We start from the raw sequence: 13,725 nt of genomic DNA, 5'->3' as shown, positions 1-13,725 counted from the left end.
CAGTAGGTTGCTGGCCTGCCACACACAACGGCAACAACGAACAAGGCATCCCTGATTCCGAATCCCGAGCGGTCGAGGCGCCGAGCAACGGTTGAAGACGAACAGAAGAATAAACTAACAAAAAGCCCATATTACCTTGTCTTCTCCTTTAAATAAATGTTTGCAGATTTCAGGTTAGTCCACTGCACATGCACTCTAATTATTATTTACATCGTTTAGTCGTGCAAGTGAAAAGCAATAATGACGAAATTTGATAAAATGATTGAGATGAAGAAAAGATGGTATAAATTTGACCTATTTTGTTTTTGTAAATATGATTAGCTTATCGTTCTTGATTCATCCTATTATGAATGAACATGTTTGCAATGACAATTAGAGATTATAATTACTTATGCCATACTTAATAGCTAGGAAGGTAGGAGTGGATAATGGTTTATCTTGTGTGTCAACATGCATTTAAAATGGTTATAATATAGTATGACAGGATGGTATCTTTATCTGAATGATTCGAGTGTCTTGACTTGGCACATGTTCACGCATGTAGTTGAATCAAAACCAACATAGCCTTCAGGATATTTATATTCATAGTGATTTATATCATAATCATGCTAGTACCCAATGTTTATTAATCTCAATGCATGTTTATGACCGTTGTCGCTCTTTAGTTGGTCACTCCTCAATCTATTTGCTAGCCTTCACTTATACTAAGCGGGAACACTGCTTATGCATCCACTTTCTTAAACCCAAAGTTATTCCATATGAGTCCACCATACCTATTTATATGCGATATTTACCTGCCATTCCAAGTAAATTTGCATGTGCTAAACTCTAAATCTTCAAATATTAATCTATTTTGTATGCCCAAATCGCTCATGCATCGACAATGGGTTGTCAGTATCTTCCATGTTAGATGGGCTATTCTCATGATGAATGTTTATTCACTTGTCATTCATGAGAAAGTGGCTGGTAATCGGGATGTCAGTCCTATGATCAAAATCAAAATATAATAATGAAACAAAACTCCCCCGGATTATTGTTAGTATGGAGGGTACCCGAGGATTAGGCTAGCCATGGCTTGTGTCTGTTGGTGGAGGGGGAGTAAAACTTTACCATTCTGTTTGGAAACCGCTTATAATGTGTCTAGCAAGGAAGATAGTGAGATCTCTCGGTTGTTACGTTGACAATGAAAGCATACCTCTCAAAATTATATTCAGCTCTGTTTTAAAAACTTCGAGCTCTAGCACCTCTGCAAATCCATGCTTCCCCCTGCGAAGAGCCTATCCATTTACTTTTATTGTTGAGTCACCATCTTCTTATTAAAGCACTAGCTGTAGAGCACTACTGTCATTTATATGCTTTGCGTTTAGTTGATATTGAGTACGAGTGTGACTAGATCTCTTTTGCCATAAATTACAATGTCTTGTCAGTGTTTGAACTTCAGAAGTGTTCTGCATTTATGTTTTGCGGTCTCAGAAAAGGCTAGCGAGATACCGTTATATCATATGGTATCATGATTGTTTTGAAAAAAGTGTTGTCATTAGAGATATCTTATTATTGCTCGCTAGTTAGTAATGCCATTAATATGAGTAAATGTGAGACCTAAGTGTTATCGTGAATGTGGTTAGTTCATAATCTTTGCTGAAAACCCGAACATTGGTTAGACATATTTGCAACAACAAGATCAAACAAAGTTTGTAAAAGCTTTTCTTTGTCACTTTCAGTTTGCCAACTGAATTGCTTGAGGACAAGCAATGAGCTAAGCTTGTGGGAGTTGATACGTCTCCATCGTGTCTACTTTTCCAAACACTTTTGCTCTTGTTTTGGACTCTAATTTGCATGTTTTGAATGCAACTAACCCGGACTTACACTGTTTTCAGCAGAATTGTCGTGGTGTTATTTTTGTGCAGAAATCAAAGTTCTCGGATTGACATGAAAATTTACGAAGAATTTTTGTGGAATATATAAAAAATACTGGTGGAAAAAGATACCAAAGGGGGCTGCTACCTCTTGAGCATGCGTTGGTTTTCTCTTGAAGAAAAAAGGGTGATGCAGCAAAGTAGCGTAAGTATTTCCCTCAGTTTATGAGAATCAATGTATCAATCCAGTAGGAGACTACACGCAAGTCGCCTAGTACCTGCACAAACAAATAAAAACCTTGCAACCAATGCGATAAAGGGGTCGTCAATCCCTTCACGGCCACTTGCAGAAGTGAGATCTGGTAGAGATAATAAGATAAATATTTTTGGTATTTTTGTTGTATAGATTGAAAAGTGAAGATTACAAAATAAACGGCGACAGAAATAGCTAGTTGACGGGAAAATAATATGATGTAAAGTAGACCCGGAGGCCATAGGTTTCACTAGTGGCTTCTCTCAAGATAGCATATATTACAGTGGGTGAACAAACTACTGCTGAGCAATTGATAGAAAAGCGCATAGTTATGAGAATATATAGGCATGATCATAAACATAGGCATCACGTCTGTGTCAAGTAGACCGAAATGATTCTGCATCTACTACTATTACTCCACACATCGACCGCTATTCAGTATGCATCTAGAGTATTAAGTTCATAAAAACATAGTAACGCAATAGGCAAGATGACATGATGTAGAGGGATAAACTCAAACAATATGATATAAACCCCATCTTGTTATCCTCGATGGCAACAATACAATACGTGTCGGTTCCCTTTCTGTCACTGGGATCGAGCACCGCAAGATTGAACCCAAAGCTATGCACTTCTTCCATTACAAGAAAAATCAATCTAGTAGGCCAAACCAAACTGATAATTCGAAGAGACTTGCAAAGATATCAAATCATACATATAAGTCAGAGAAGAATCAAATATTGTTCATGGATAAACTTGATCATAAACCCACAATTCATCGGATCTCGGCAAACATACCACAAAAAGAATTAAATCGAATAGATCTCAAAGAACATCGAGGAGAACTTTGTATTGAGAACCAAAGAGAGAGAAGAAGCCATCTAGCTAATAACTAAGGACCCGAAGGTCTATGGTAAACTACACACACATCATCAAAGAGGCTATGGTGTTGATGTATAAGCCCTTAGTGATCGAATCCCCCTCCTGCAGATCGCTGGAAAAGGTCCCCAGATGGGATCTCACGGTTACAGAAGGTTGCGGCGGTGGAAAAGTGGTTTCGTGGCTCCCTTGGATGTTTTCAGGGTATAAGAATATATATAGGCGAAAGAAGTAGGTCGGTGGAGCTACGAGGGGCCCACGAGGATGGGGGGCGTGCCTGGCCCCCCTTGGCGTGCCGCCCTACCTCGTGGCCACCTCGTTGCTTCCTTGACCTCCACTCCAAGTCTCCTAGATTACGTTTGTTCCAAAAAAGATCCTCGCGAAGGCATCATTCCGTTTGGTATTACTTTTCTGCGAAACACTGAAATAGGCAAAAACAGCAACTGGCACTGGGCCTCTGGTTAATAGGTTAGTCCCAAAAAAATATAAAAGTGCATATTAAAGCCCATTAAACATCCAAAACAGATAATATAATAGCATGAAACAATCAAAAATTATAGATACGTTGGAGACGTATCGACATCCCCAAGCTTAATTCCTGCTCGTCCTCAAGTAGGTAAATGATAAAAAAACAGAATTTTTGATGTGGAATGCTACCTAACATAATTTTCAATGTAATTTTCTTTATTGTGTCATGAATATTCAGATCCGAAAGATTCAAGACTAAAGTTAGTATTGACATAAAAATGATAATACTTCAAGCATACAAATAAACTAATCATGTCTTCTCAAAATAACATGGCCAAAGAAAGTTATCCCTACAAAATCATATAGTCTGGCTATGCTCTATCTTCATCACATAAAATATTTAAATCATGCACAACCCCTATGACAAGGCAAGCAATTGTTTCATACTTTTGATGTTCTCAAACATTTTCAATCTTCATGCAATACATGAGCGTGAGCCATGGATATAACACTATAGGTGGAACAGAATGGTGGTTGTGGAGAAGACAAAAAGGAGAAGATAGTCTCACATTAATTAGGCATATCAACGGGCTATGGAGATGCCCATCAATAGATATCAATGTGAGTGAGTAGGGATTGCCATGCAACGGATGCACTAGAGCTACAAGTGTATGAAAGCTAAAAAAGAAACTAAGTGGGTGTGCATCCAACTCGCTTGCTCATGAAGACCTACGGCATTTTGAGGAAGCCCATCATTGGAATATACAAGCCAAGTTCTATAGTAAAAAAATTCCACTAGTATATGAAAGTGACAAAATATGAGACTCTATCATGAAGATCATGGTGCTACTTTGAAGCACAAGTGTGGTAAAAGGAGAGTAGCATTGCCCCTTCTCTCTTTTTCTCTCATTTTTTTATTTGGACATTTTTCTCTTTTTTATGGCCTCTTTTTTTCGTCCGAAATCTCATCCCGACTTGTGGGGGAATCATAACCTCCATCATCCTTTCCTCACATGGGACAATGCTCTAATAATGAAGATCATCACACTTTATTTACTTACAACTCAAGAACTACAACTCGATACTTAGAACAAAATATGACTCTATGTGAATGCCTCCGGCGGTGTACCGGAATGTGCAATGAATCAAGAGTGAGATGTATGAAAGAATTATGAACGGTGACTTTGCCACATATACGATGTCAACTATATGATCATGCAAAGCAATATGACAATGATGAAGCGTGTCATAATAAACAAAACAGTGTAAAATTGCATGACAATATATCTCGGAATGGCTATGGAAATGCCATAATAGGTAGGTAACTAATATCTGAGATTTTACAGATTTCCTATATCATACCTATTTCTATTTGTTACACTATTTCCGTTATGTAAGCCCACTTAGCTCAGAGGTTAGAGCATCGCATTTGTAATGCGAGGGTCATCGGTTCAAATCCGATAGTCGGCTTTTTTTCTCTATCGATGTTCTACGAACAAGAATCTCTTTTTTCCAAATTAAATGGAGAATCCAGGATCTTTTATGTTTTTTACCTTACAATTTTGCTAGATACAAAACAATAAAATAAATAATATATATACAAAAAATAAAGATTTTGATGAAATTCCATTTTTTGGGGTACTTTAGTTTATTTTACTCTGTTTATCCTGTAGTTTAATTCAGTTTTAATTTCAATGTATTCTGTAATGTAAATACAATCTTATATTTACTAATTGAAAGCACCATAAGAATTACCATAACAGTCCACATCACTAAAATTAATTACACCATTGATTTAGATAATTGGTCAATCTTAACCCCACAATTTATGTTACTCTCGCGATGAAAAAAAAAGACCCAATATAGACGTGACAAGGACCAAACCTGAACCTATACGTGTTCCCCCCCAAAAAGAAAAAAAGTAACCTACACGTATTGCTCCATCCCTACAGTCTCCCTTTATGAATAGCCACACGTACCTCTTCCTAAAAAAATGCATCAAGTAAAAAAAAACCATGCATACCTCTCAATTTCTTTTCTCGAGCGCCGACTCTGTCCCGTATCCTCAAGATCAGCGTGGCGTCTACGTTGCTCCTCGCCCTTGCCGTGAAGCCGGCCAAAGCCTCCACTCCATCAACCTCGCCGGCTCCACCATGGTATCCTCAAGATCTGTGTGGCCTCTACGTCGGTTGTCTTCTTCCTCGCATCTCCCTTGCTGTGTAGCTTGCCAAGGTGTCCAGCCCCTCCTCCATGTTCTCAACTTCTGATCACATCAAGCTCAACAGGCCAAGGTTATCTCCTCTGCTTTGAGGATGAAATTGGCAATCTGCGTCCAATTGAATCAGCCAGATGCAGAAGCGTGTCTTCCTCCTCATGGCATCTCTGTTGAATCATATACGCTCCATACCTGGCAGCAGCAATTGTCGAAATTTGGACCATCCACATCAGATCTATGCAGCTATAACATTGGCCAGTTAAGCAACACCATCTTTCTTTATCGAACCATGTGCCAAATCAATCTAGAAAAATTGAGGATCTAGCTGAGGATTTATTCTTATAGATTTATTGGTAAAGCTTCTTCTGTACAATAATTGGATGGAAACCGCATAGGGAGCAGTGTCATCTTCATCCTGCTAAAACTATATGGCCCAAGGTGCCCAAACCATGAGCTGATGGAACATTCAAAGTTTCAGGTGGGTTAGGTTCGTGCCGCTTACAATCCTGCAATAATGCCTATAAAAATGTTTTTTCTCTAATTGTGCGTACTGTCAAATTTCTACTGGATGATGCAAAATATTGCGTGCAGATAGCTGTGTCCAAACATGCACGTTGTAGACCTGTTAATATTAAATTTTGAGTACTTAGATTTCTTCAGATGCTTTTAATTAAGCAGTGCTCTAGCAAAAGAATACTCATTTTGCTTACTGTTGTTGCTACATAACGCTTGGAGTTTGTTGTTGTTGCTCAGCTTGGCTCGATGCTTGAATGGATGTCTACTGAGTTGGAAAGGAGTATGAAGTGATCATGATAGCAGTTGTCCAGTTCAGGTATAAACACATTCATTCTTCATCTCATTTTTTTCTACTATTTTTCATAATAATAACATAATGATACAAAAACGACTCCAATGTTTAGCTAAATATATAAGAGAATGCCTTATTTTTTTCACATGCAACTGTGATATGAGTAGACTCAGGATAGATATTAGCTAAGGGTTAAATTTCATGGCCATTGACTTAATTGGCTTTGTTTTCCTTCGTATCTTTTTTCTATGTGAAATACTTAGTAATTGGAGACACATATTTCGAGCCACTACATTACCTCTCGACGAGAAGAAATCTAATCCATTGTTTTTCAGTGAAAAAAAAATACTTGATGGATCTAATTTCTGCATCTAGCAACTGTAAGAGCCTGCATTGTCTCTTGCAGCAAAATATAAAGGCACATAACCACGTTTTCTACAACTCCTAATAAGCAGTCTTGATCAAGTACGTCGGATGCACATGAACAAATCCTCCTAATTACTGGAAGAGAAAGCTACCTGATCGCTGAGCCGGATGTAGATTAATATGTCCTCATACCAATACTAGACGAAGGTGAAGACCGAAGGATCAAGTGCCAGCCAACTCGAGTAACTCCTCCAGTATCTCGCTGGCTAATGGCTCTAGCCTCCAGGCGTAAGGTATGGACATCACGCATGTTAGTCTGCACTCCATAAACATGCTAATTGTAGACCAAACTCGCAAGAGATTACTATTCTGTATGAGCCTTAGTTGTAGGTACATGGAACGATTTTTGCTCTTTTGTTTACTACATTTGCTTGATGCATTCAGTGAGCTTATATTTTTAGAGCATGTGTTTGGTATTTTCTTTTCAAGTTTGGAACTGCTGAGAGCCTGATATTGACCGATAGATGCATCTACCGACCTGCTATTCTATAGAATATGTTTTGATGAGAAAAAAGGAAAAGCATGAAATATTGCTCATAATAATTATGTCAAGTACTAGATCTTAAGTTGTCCCGAAAGGTTCGCAACTTCTAGAGAATAATGTTCATAGTTGAATCACCTTTTTGACATACAATTATTCAAACTTCCGACATTAATATTCACCGTCATTTGTACTATGGGGTTCTGTCTCTTTTCCTTTTCTATTAATTGATACATGCAGTTTTCCTGCATGGTTCAAAAAACTTATCTAGACCAAGGAAATCCCAACAATTCAACTAATTTATCCTATGCACGTTCGTTTGAAAAATAAACTACAATGATGTGCTTTCTTATATTTCGTGTCTAGAATATCAATTTGTTATGGGATACCGTTCAGTGTTGAGTCAAACATTAAACTAAATGATCTCCCCGACCAAACCTCCTCTACATGGATGTTGGAAAGGCTAACCAACGAAAGATATATTTCATCTTTTATTGAAATATGGAAAACACGTGTGACAATGGGCATTGGTTTTCTAGAACTTCTGCAAATTTATAAGATACGCATAACATGCATGATTTTTTCCATTCACAACTTTGCATGTTGACCACCTATGCAATTACAATAGAGTTGCACCCTCATATTAACTTCTACACCATCTATCAATTTGAAGTCGTGTGCCATGAGACAATGGGCACATGTGGAACATCATGATAAATTTGTTTGTCAGAAGAACATAAGGCACCGAAATTGTCTTGCAACAAATTGGTTGAAGGACTATAACATATGGCTCCATATCCAACCATGAAAAACGGTAGCTTGCGTGTCTCTAATATTATATTTAAAAATGTGTTATAATTTTTTTCATGACATTAATAATCCGCACAACGTTCCACATACAATGTATATCAAAATTGCTAGCCCGTGCAGTTGCACGGTGTTGTTGACTAGTGAAATTAATTGTGTAAAATGAAATTTCAATAAAATAAAATAAAGGAGTCTTCATGTCCCATTATCAAGGACCTCGTTTAAAAAAATACGCTGGCTAGGAGCTTTACCAGGACTCACTAGAAAAACACCTAAATCTGGAAGTAATCTTAAAAAAAATCAATTATTAAAGAAGATATTCTGCCATCCCGAGGAGATATTTCTTTATTTAGCATTGGACCCTCTATAGTAGTCATATCAGTTTTATTAAGTTTTTTAGTTATCCCTTTGGGATATCATTTTGTTTTAGCCGATCTTAGTATTGGTGTTTTTTATGGATTGCCATTTCAAGTATAGCTCCTATTGGTCTTCTTATGGCAGGATATAGCTCAAATAATAAATTTCTTTTTCAGGCGGTCTACGAGCTGCTGCTCAATCCATTAGTTATGAAATACCATTAACTTTTTGTGTGCTAGCAATATCTCTATGTGTGATTCGTTAAAATAGATCTTTTTCCTATAAAATCCATTAACTATTTATATTCCTTTTCTTACTAACCACACAATTATGAGTACCTCTATTGTTATTCCCAAAAGGAGGGTCAAAATGGGTAGAATCGATGTCTGTCCATAGACTTCTTTTAATAATTTCAATTTTGAAAAAGAATTGATAGTTTCTACCTCTACCCTATCTATTATCATTTCAACGATCAACTTCCCCCATAATGATATCTATACTACCTAATACCGTCATGATATCAGCCAATTTCATTTTTTAGTGGCTGTTTTGAGAAAGATATATAGTGGGTTTATGGTACCGGCGAAAGTTGCGCGCTACTAGAGAGGCTAGCAATGGTGAGAGTGCGTATAATCCATGGACTCAACATTAGTCATAAATAACTCACATAATTATTGCAAAAATCTATTAGTTATCGAAACAAAGTACTATGCGCATGCTCCTAGGGGGGTAGATTGGTAGGAAAAGACCATCGCTCGTCCCCAGACGCCACTCATAAGGAAGATAATCAATAAATAAATCATGCTCCGACTTCATCACATAACGGTTCACCATACGCGCATGTTACGGGAATCGTAAACTTTAACACAAGTATCTCTCAAATTCACAACTACTCAACTAGCATGACTCTAATATTACCATCTTCATATCTCAAAATAATCATCAAGAATCAAACTTCTCATAGTATTCAATGCACTTTATACGAAAGTTTTTATTATACCCATCTTGGATGCCTGTCATATTAGGACTAATTTCATAACCAAAGAAAATTAACATGTTGTTCTAAAGGACTCTCAAAATAATATAAGTGAAGCATGAGAGATTAATAATTTCTATAAAATAAAACCATCACCGTGCTCTAAAAAGATATAAGTGAAGCACTAGAGCAAAATTATCTAGCTCAAAAGATACAAGTGAAGCACATAGAGTATTATAATAAATTCTGATTCATGTGTGTCTCTCCCAATAGGTGTGTACAACAAGGATGATTGTGGTAAACTAAAAATCAAGGACTCAAATCATACAAGACGCTCCAAGCAAAACACATATCATGTGGTGAATAAAAATATAGCCTCAAGTAAAGTTACCGATAGACGAAGACGAAAGAGGGGATGCCTTCCGGGGCATCCCCAAGCTTAGGATTTTGGTTGTCCTTGAATTTTACCTTGGGCATCCCCAATCTTAGGCTCTTTCTACTACTTATTCCAAAATCCATCAAATCTTTACCCAAAAACTTGAAAACTTCACAACACAAAACTTAACAGAAAATCTCATGAGCTCCGTTAGTATAAGAAAGCAAACCACCACTTTAAGGTATTGTAATCAACTCATTATTTATTTATATTGGTGTTAAACCTACTGTATTCCAACTTATCTATGGTTCATACCCCCTGATACTAGCCATAGATTCATCAAAATAAGCAAACAACACACGAAAAACAGAATCTGTCAAAAACAGAACAGTCTGTAGCAATATGTGGGTTTCGAATACTTTTGTAACTCCAAAAATCCTGAGAAATTAGGACATCCTTAATAATTTGTATATTGATCCAGTGCAGTTGGAATCAGTATTTTATAGCTCTCTGGTAGAAAATGAAAATTATTCTCGTGAGTGCATACTTTCTGTTTTTTCAGCAATATCAAATAACAATCACCCAAGAAGATCCTAAAGGCTTTACTTGGCACAAACACTAATTAAAACATAAAAACACGATAATAACAGAGGATAGATGATCTATTTATTACTAAACAGGAAAAAAAGCAAGGAACAAAAATAAAATTGGGTTGCCTCCCAACAAGCGCTATCGTTTAACGCCCCTACCTAGGCATAAAAACAAGGATAGATCTAGGTATTGTCATCTTTGGTATGCAATCCATAAGTGGCTCTCATAATAGATTCATAAGGTAATTTAATTTTCTTTCTAGGACAGTGTTCCATGCCTTTCCTTAACGGAAATTGGAATCTAATATTTCCTTCTTTCATGTCAATAATTGCACCAATCGTTCTAAGGAAAGGTCTACCAAGAATAATAGGACATATAGGATTGCAATCTATATCAAGAACAATGAAATCTACGGGCACGTAATTCCTATTCACAACAATAAGAACATCATTAATCCTTCCCATAGGTTTCTTAATAGTGGAATCCGCAAGATGCAAATTTAAAGAACAATCATCAAATTCACGGAAACCTAACACATCACACAAAGTTTTTGGAATCATGGAAACACTAGCACCCAAATCACATAAAGCATAGCATTCATGATCTTTAAAGTTAATTTTAATAGTAGGTTCCCACTCATCATAAAGTTTTCTAGCGATAGAAACTTCTAGTTCAAGTTTTTCTTCATAAGATTGCATTAAAGCATCAACGATATGCTTAGTAAAAGCTTTGTTTTGATCATAAGCATGGGGAGAATTTAACACAAATTGCAACAAGGAAATACAATCTATCAAAGAGCAATTATCATAATTAAATTCCTTGAAATCCAAAATAGTGGGTTCATTGCCATGTAAAGTTTTGACCTCTTCAATCCCACTTTTACCAATTTTTGCATCAAGATCTAAAAACTCCGAATCATTGGGACACCTTTTAACTAAAGTTGACTCATCTCCAGTCCCATCTTTAACAAGATTCATATTGGCAAACAAAGATTTAATAGGAGACTGATACGTCCATTTTGCATCATGCTTTTATATTGATATTTATTGTATTATGGGCTGTTACTACACACTATGTCACAATACTTATGCCTTTTCTCTCTTATTTTACAAGGTTTACATGAAGAGGGAGAATGCCGGTAGTTGGAATTCTGGATTGGAAAATGAGCAAATATTATAGACCTATTCTGCACAACTCCAAAAGTCCTGAAACTTCACGGGAGCACGTCTTCGAATATATATAAACTATTGGCGAAAGAATTAACCAGGTAGGGCCCACACCCTGGCCACGAGGGTGGGGGCGCTCCCTACCCCCTGGGCGCGCCCCCTGTCTCGTGGGCCCCCTGGTAGGCCTCCGGTGCCCATCTTCTGCTATATGAAGTCTTTCGTCCGAGAAAAAAATCATAAGCAAGCTCTCAGGACAAAACTCTGCCGCCACGAGGCGGAACCTTGGCGGAACCAATCTAGGGCTCCGGCGGAGCTGTTCTGCCGGGGAAACATCCCTTCGGGAGGGGGAAATCATCACCATTGATCCTCTCAGTGGGAGGGGGTCAACCTCCATCAACATCTTCACCAGCACCATCTCCTCTCAAACCCTAGTTCATCTCTTGTATCCAATCTTTGTCCCAAAACCTTATATTGGTACCTGTGGGTTGCTAGTAGTGTTGATTACTCCTTGTAGTTGATGCTAGTTGGTTTATTTGGTGGAATATCATATGTTCAGATCCTTTATGCATATTAATACCCCTCTGATTATGAACATGAATATGATTTGTGAGTAGTTACGTTTGTCCCTGAGGACATGGGAGAAGTCTTGCTATAAGTAGTCATGTGAATTTGGTATTCGTTCGATATTTTGATGAGATGTATGTTGTCTTTCCTCTAGTGGTGTTATGTGAACGTCGACTACATGAAACTTCACCATTGTTTGGGCCTAGAGGAAGGCATTGGGAAGTAATAAGTAGATGATGGGTTGCTAGAGTGACAGAAGCTTAAACCCTAGTTTATGCGTTGCTTCGTAAGGGGATGATTTGGATCCATATGTTTCAGGCTATGGTTAGGTTTGCCTTAATACTTCTTTTGTAGTTGTGGATGCTTGCAAGAGGGGTTAATCATAAGTGGGATGTTGTCCAAGGAAGGGAAGTACTTGATACGTCTCCAACGTATCTATAATTTTTGATTGCTCCATGCTATATTATCTACTGTTTTGGACATTATTGGGCTTTATTATCCACTTTTATATTATTTTTGGGACTAACCTAATAACCGGAGGCCCAGCCCAGAATTGCTGATTTTTTGCCTATTTTAGGGTTTCAAAGAAAAGGAATATCAAACGAAGTCCAAACGGAATGAAACCTTCGGAAACGTGATTTTCTCATCGAACATGATCCAGGAGACTTAGACCCTACGTCAAGAAACAAAGGAGGAGGACACAAGGTAAGGGGCGCGCCTACCCCCCCCTAGGCGCACCCTCCACCCTCGTGGGGCCCCTGTTGCTCCATCTTGCGGTGTCCTTTCCCAGTGACAGTAGGGGCAGCAAGGCATGTATTGTATTGTTGCCATCGAGGATAACAAGATGGTTTTTTTTATCATATTGCATGAATTTATCCCTCTACATCATGTCATCTTGCTTAAGGCGTTACTCTATTTTCATGAACTTAATACTCTAGACGCATGCTGGATAGCGGTCGATGAGTGGAGTAATAGTAGTAGATGCAGGTAGGAGTTAGTCTACTTGTCTTGGACGTGATGCCTATATACATGATCATACCTAGATATTCTCATAACTATGCTCAATTCTGTCAATTGCTCAACGGTAATTCGTTCACCCACCATAAAATACTTATGCTCTTGAGAGAAGCCACTAGTGAAACCTATGGCCCCCGGGTCTATCTTCATCATATTAATCTTCCAATACTTAGTTATTTCCTTTGCTTTTATTTTACTTTGCATCTTTATCATAAAAATACCAAAAATATTATCTTATCATATCTATCAGATCTCACTCTCGTAAGTGACCTGAAGGGATTGACAACCACTTATCGCGTTGGTTGCGAGGAGTTATTTGTTTTGTGCAGGTACGAGGGACTCGCGCGTAGCCTCCTACTGGATTGATACCTTGGTTCTCAAAAACTGAGGGAAATACTTAAGCTACTTTGCTGTATCATCCTTTCCTCTTCAAGGAAATCCAACGCAGTGCTCAAGAGGTAGCAAGAAGGATTTCTGGCGCCGTT

The sequence above is a fragment of the Triticum urartu genome, chromosome 4A, assembly GCF_056163025.1.
Source record: "Triticum urartu cultivar PI428250 chromosome 4A, HENAU_Tu73, whole genome shotgun sequence".
NCBI lineage: Eukaryota > Viridiplantae > Streptophyta > Magnoliopsida > Poales > Poaceae > Triticum > Triticum urartu.
Note: the sequence above shows the minus strand (reverse complement) of the source record.